Source organism: Engraulis encrasicolus, chromosome 6 (assembly GCF_034702125.1).
Source record: "Engraulis encrasicolus isolate BLACKSEA-1 chromosome 6, IST_EnEncr_1.0, whole genome shotgun sequence".
Taxonomy (NCBI): domain Eukaryota; kingdom Metazoa; phylum Chordata; class Actinopteri; order Clupeiformes; family Engraulidae; genus Engraulis; species Engraulis encrasicolus.
Genome location: NC_085862.1, coordinates 25,598,977 through 25,604,394, shown reverse-complemented (window position 1 = coordinate 25,604,394; position 5,418 = coordinate 25,598,977). Strand labels below are relative to the sequence as shown.

Here is a 5,418-nt window from a genome sequence, read left to right as displayed (position 1 = left end):
CGTGCGTGCATGCAGATGGTGATGGGGACCTGTCTGGTCTGCCTGCCTGACCCCCATATCCCCCACAAAACTGTGTGATGGAGCAAAACACTCACTCCCACACACACCCACACACACACATGCATGTGCACCCACGTACACACATGCACACACACGCACACGCACGCACGCACGCACACACACACACACACACACACACACACACACACACACACACACACACACACACACACACACACACACACACGTAAACACCACCACGTGTCACCCCAATAGCAGGCCCCAAAGGACCTTGTAGAGCTGCAAAGAGCTCATTTGTGCAACAGTATCCTGCAGCCCCCAGCCTCCCACGTCAAATCAGAATCCTTTGTTCTCCATCTTACCAACACAACACATGACACCACACAGCATTTTTTGGAGAGAGAAAAAAGGGTTTGCACACTCCTTTGGATGTTTTGGATGGCATCAAACGTCGTCATGTCAATGAATGAATGAAAAGAAAATAAAGAACTTAAAGAAGAAAAAATCTGTGTGTGCGAACCTTTTTTTTTTTTTCAGTCACTTTTTTGTTCAGCACTAGGGATTGTGCCCCAGCAAAGCCACAAGAGGATCACACAGCATTTGCCACTGATTTTTGAAAGTATTTGTGCACTGCATTTTACAGCTATACGTATATTTTGGAAAGTGTTTTCATACTGTATTCACATACTGATTTTGGAAAGGCATTGAATTTATTTTGGAACTGGCACATGGCAAACACAAGCTATTTGGAAAGTGAAGCGATGAAAGCTGATGTTGCTCAGTGATTTTTTTTGGAATAGGTACATGCAGGGTGCGATTTGTAGGGAGGGATGGGGGGGATTATCCCCCCTTCTGGTCTTTATATCGCCACTTTTTCTACATGATTTTATCACAGTTCAATGTAATTCCAATGATATTGCTTAAAATCTGAAACACATCCCCCCTTCTGGTTTTCTGACAAATCGCACCCTGGGTACATGTACAATACAACAATGAAAACAATTTCTTTTTATTTTCTCTGAGAAAATCGAAGAAATAGCAAAGCGGGAGCACGAGTGTGTAATTTCACATTTGTTTTCATGATTGTCTGATCCTTTTGTTCTGCACCTGCGTTTAGGATGCGTGCACCTCCACCTTAAATGCACAATACAAACAATACAATCCATTGTTATAGGTAGGAAAGGAAGCTAGGAAAAAGAAATTGCACCCATGCTTGAAGTACGCCTTTTTTCACCCAACAACCTATTTATACATGACTTTGTGTATTTGTCTTTGATGTACTGTATTTCCATTTGAAACAGAGTTGCAGGCAATGATAACAATAAACAGATCTTGTATCTTTCATCCCGCATGTGAAAATGCAGCGTATGAGATGAGCAGCGACAAAAAACAAGTGGGGCACGTCATTAAGCGGGCTTGCGGAGCAAGGACCATGCAGAGCAAGGCCCGATTATAGTAATCTCTAAGTCCTGTTTCTTTATTATTGGTCTTGTGCAGGGGCAGTAAAAATAGAAAATGGATCTCCTCCTAGGCCTTTCGAGATAGAGACACCGTTCAAACACTAAAACGACCGGCTCGGCTTGGAGATCGCGTATAGTTATAGGCTTCTCCGTGTCTCTTGTCGTTTTCCCGTTTTTGGCGATTTTGTTAAAGCCTGGGTCCCCATTGAAAACAGTGGTGGAACCTCCATGAACCAAAATTCCGCCACTCTAAAGATTAGAGTGTAGGAGGCTTTTTCGGTCATAAAACATCAACACTTTCACCTAGAAGTTTAGTTGACGCGTTGTTAGCGAGCTCTATGGGATGTCTCCAAATTGTCAGTTTCATCTCAAGAGATCAGCGCATGTCCCACACGGAGGTCCATTTGTGCCTGAACCCTTTAACCTATAAACTTCATTCAAAGACTGTTAGAGAGATCACAAGCATGACTCCGATCTGTGAAAAGGACACGTGCCAACTCCTTTTAGTTTTTTTACAACGATGTTGTAAAGACAAAAAACTCATTCTCATTTTCTCCCCTGTTTAAGGCTCAATACTAACTGTCAGTTAGTATCAGAACAGGTGTTCCCAATGAAGGGTTCCATCTTAACTGCCACTATCTCAAGATTCTATTCTTAACGAGCAGGTGCGAGCAGCCATTCTAGAAGTCTATTGTTCAGCTCTTCAATGCAATGCAATGTGATATAGTCTTGCTGGACTGTGCATGACAGCTAGCTGCTTGGCATAATGGGAATGCATGCTGCTGGATTACAGATATGGAGGTTGAGGGTTCGAATCCCACCCGAAGCCATGTTGATTTTCAAAATTATATCATATGCAGTGTTCCTTGGCCAACTTAAAATGCCATGTATGTCATTTATTATCAATGGCAAATGTGCTGGATTAGAGATATGGAGGTTGAGAGTTCGAATCCCACTTGAAGCGATGCTGATTTTCAAAATTATATCATATGCAGTGTTCCTTAGCCAAGTTAAAATACCATGTATGTCATTTAGTATCGATGGCAAATGTGCTGAATTACAGATATTGAGGTTGGGGGTTCGAACCCCAGTCAAAGCCATGTTGATTTTCAAAATTATATCATATGCAGTGTTCCTTGGCCAACTTAAAATGCCATGTATGTCATTTAGTATGGATGGCAAATGTGCTGAATTACAGATATTGAGGTTGGGGGTTCGAACCCCAGTCAAAGCCATGTTGATTTTCTAAATTATATCATATGCAGCGTTCCTTGGCCGACTTAAAATGCCATATATGTCATTTAGTATGGATGGCAAATGTGCTGAATTACAGACATTGAGGTTGGGGGTTCGAACCCCAGTCAAAGCCATGTTGATTTTCAAAATTATATCATATGCAGTGTTCCTTGGCCAACTTAAAATGCCATGTATGACATTTAGTATGCATGGCAAATGTGCTGAATTACAGATATGGAGGTTGGGGGTTCGAATCCCAGTCGAAGCCATGTTGATTTTCAAAATTATATCATATGCAGTGTTCCTTGGCCAATTTAAAATGCCATGTATGTCATTTAGTATGAATGGCAAATGTGCTGAATTAGGGATATGGGGGTTGGAGGTTCGAACCCCAGTCGAAGCCATGTTGATTTTCATAATGATATCATATGCAGTGTTCCTTAGCCAACTTCAAATATCATGTATTGTATGTCATTTAATATCAATCGCAAAGGGGCTGGATTACAGATATGGAGGTTGTGAGTTCGAATCCCGCTCGAAGCCATGTTGATTTTCAAAATTATATCATATGCAGTGTTCCTTAGCCAACTTAAAATACCATGTATGTCATTTAGTATATCCCCAAAACGCAGAGCTACAACACTTTCGAGATGGCTGAATCCAGGATGGCTGAATTGTTTGTCCCATAACTTCTGGTGGATGGAGTTTTTCCAAGATTTCTTTTAGCTTTGTTTTCTCAATAGTACTTTGTTTCATCTCTGCCCCAAAAGGCAAGCCCGCTTCCAGCATTTTCTGTGAGAATGCATTTCTAGTTTGCTTCATACTTGCAATGTGTGTGTGTGTGTGTGCGTGTGTGTGTGTGTGTGTGTGTGTGTGTGTGTGTGTGTGTGTGTGTGTGTGTGTGTGTGTGTGTGTGTGTGTGTGTGTGTGTGTGTGTGTGTGTGTGTGTGTGTGAGTGCATATGCATGTGCGTGTGTGTGTGTCTGCATGTGTGTGCCCATGTGTGTGTGTGTGTGTGTGTGTGTGTGTGTGTGTGTGTGTGTGTGTGTGTGAAATTGAGAGGGGCTTGGAGTGGGTGTGACTGCAAGTCTTTGTGTTTACAAGCGTTAATTACTGTCTCAGAAGTGTTTGTGCGTGTGTGTGTGTGTGTGTGTGTGTGTGTGTGTGTGTGCGTGCTTTGTGCGCACGCGCACGTGTGTGTGTGTGTGTGTGTGTGTGTGTGGCCTCTGACATCAGCTTTGCAATCCTATTGTCTTCAAAAACAACTATCTACCCTCAAATATGCTCATACAGTGAAAAATCACCAAAATCACCACTACTGTAGTACAGTATGGGCTGTTATTCACTATCTAGGGCAGGGGTCCCCAAACTTTTTTCTCTGGGGGCCACATTATCGTTCCTGACTGTGATCAGGGGCCGGGATCAATCATGTGGGCTGTATACTAGGCCAGTTGTTCTTAACCTTCTTTCCTTAAAGCACCCCGTTACATGTGACGAGGACAAGTCGCGCACCCCTATACCAAACTTCTGCACGAGTAAACAATGTCTTACGTGATTAATTACAACGATTCTTGCTTAAGACATTAATCAATACCTTAATGACTTTAAATGGTGAACAAAACATGTTTTAATTTGGTGTAATTATAATGTTTGCAAGCAGAATTTTGTCACAACCTCTACACAAACAAAATTTTGTGCACCCCCTGGAATCTCTGCCGCACCCCCAGGGGGTGCCCGCACCCAAGGTTAAGAACCACTGGTCTAGGCCACTCACTGTTATAGCCATAATTTCTAGCACGACAATCACCATTACACGCTGAAGAATATGGTGATTGACAGTTTAGGAGTGATACAATAGAAATGGTAGGCCTGTTTATATTACAGTGAGATGAGAAACCATCAAGACAAGAAACTTCTGGCGATTCACACTAAGTTAGTGAAAATTAAACTGTAGGAAGGCCTGTTGATAAACAAAATAAAATACTTAAAAATATATATTTTATCTTTTTTTCTATGAGGATTGCTTCTTTGGGCCAGTTCAAATGGTAAGATGCAGAGAGGTGGAGGGCCAGTCAAAGGGGCCTGGCAGGCCGCATCCGCCCCCGGGCCTTAGTTTGGGGGCCCCTGCTCTAGGGGCTTGGTGGCAAGATGCGCCTCTGAGCTTATCGTCAAGGCCCACTTCATTACATAAAGCCCCCAACTCCGAATATCCTTCAGCAAACCCAAAAGCAATCCAGTCATCCAATCCTATCTAATGCAAACCCCCCTCCCTGCCCACGCACATACATCTGCACATACGTACATCCAGTCCATCTGGGGAAGACACCTCACAACACATCTGCTATTTTCACATTTATTTTTACATTTTTTTTCAACCACCTCCCACCACCTTCCTTCTCCACCCCACCCCACCCAAACCCACTTGCCCTTCTCCATCCCACCTCACTCCACCATCCCACCACACCACACCTGCCTTCTCCATCTCCTCCCTGCACCTGCCTCAGAACTCCCTCTCTCTGTTCCAGAACATTCTCCACTCCAACAGGGCACCAGAGCACCATATGAGAAGTGATAACACAACTTTCTGCTACTAAGCTACCCCGCCCCCCCCACTCTCTGATCCTCTCGACTACCTCTGATTCCTCTCTCTCAACTCCTTGGCGCTCTATCTCGACTCCCTGTCTTTTCACTCCTCCATGTG

At 43.4% G+C, this 5,418-nt stretch overlaps 1 protein-coding gene across 1 annotated transcript in view; it reads left to right on the top strand.

Annotated features, from left to right (window-relative positions):
• ankrd24 (ankyrin repeat domain 24) overlaps positions 1-5,418 on the top strand; it is a 54,548-nt gene that overhangs the window by 49,045 nt on the left and 85 nt on the right. The window lies entirely within an intron of this gene.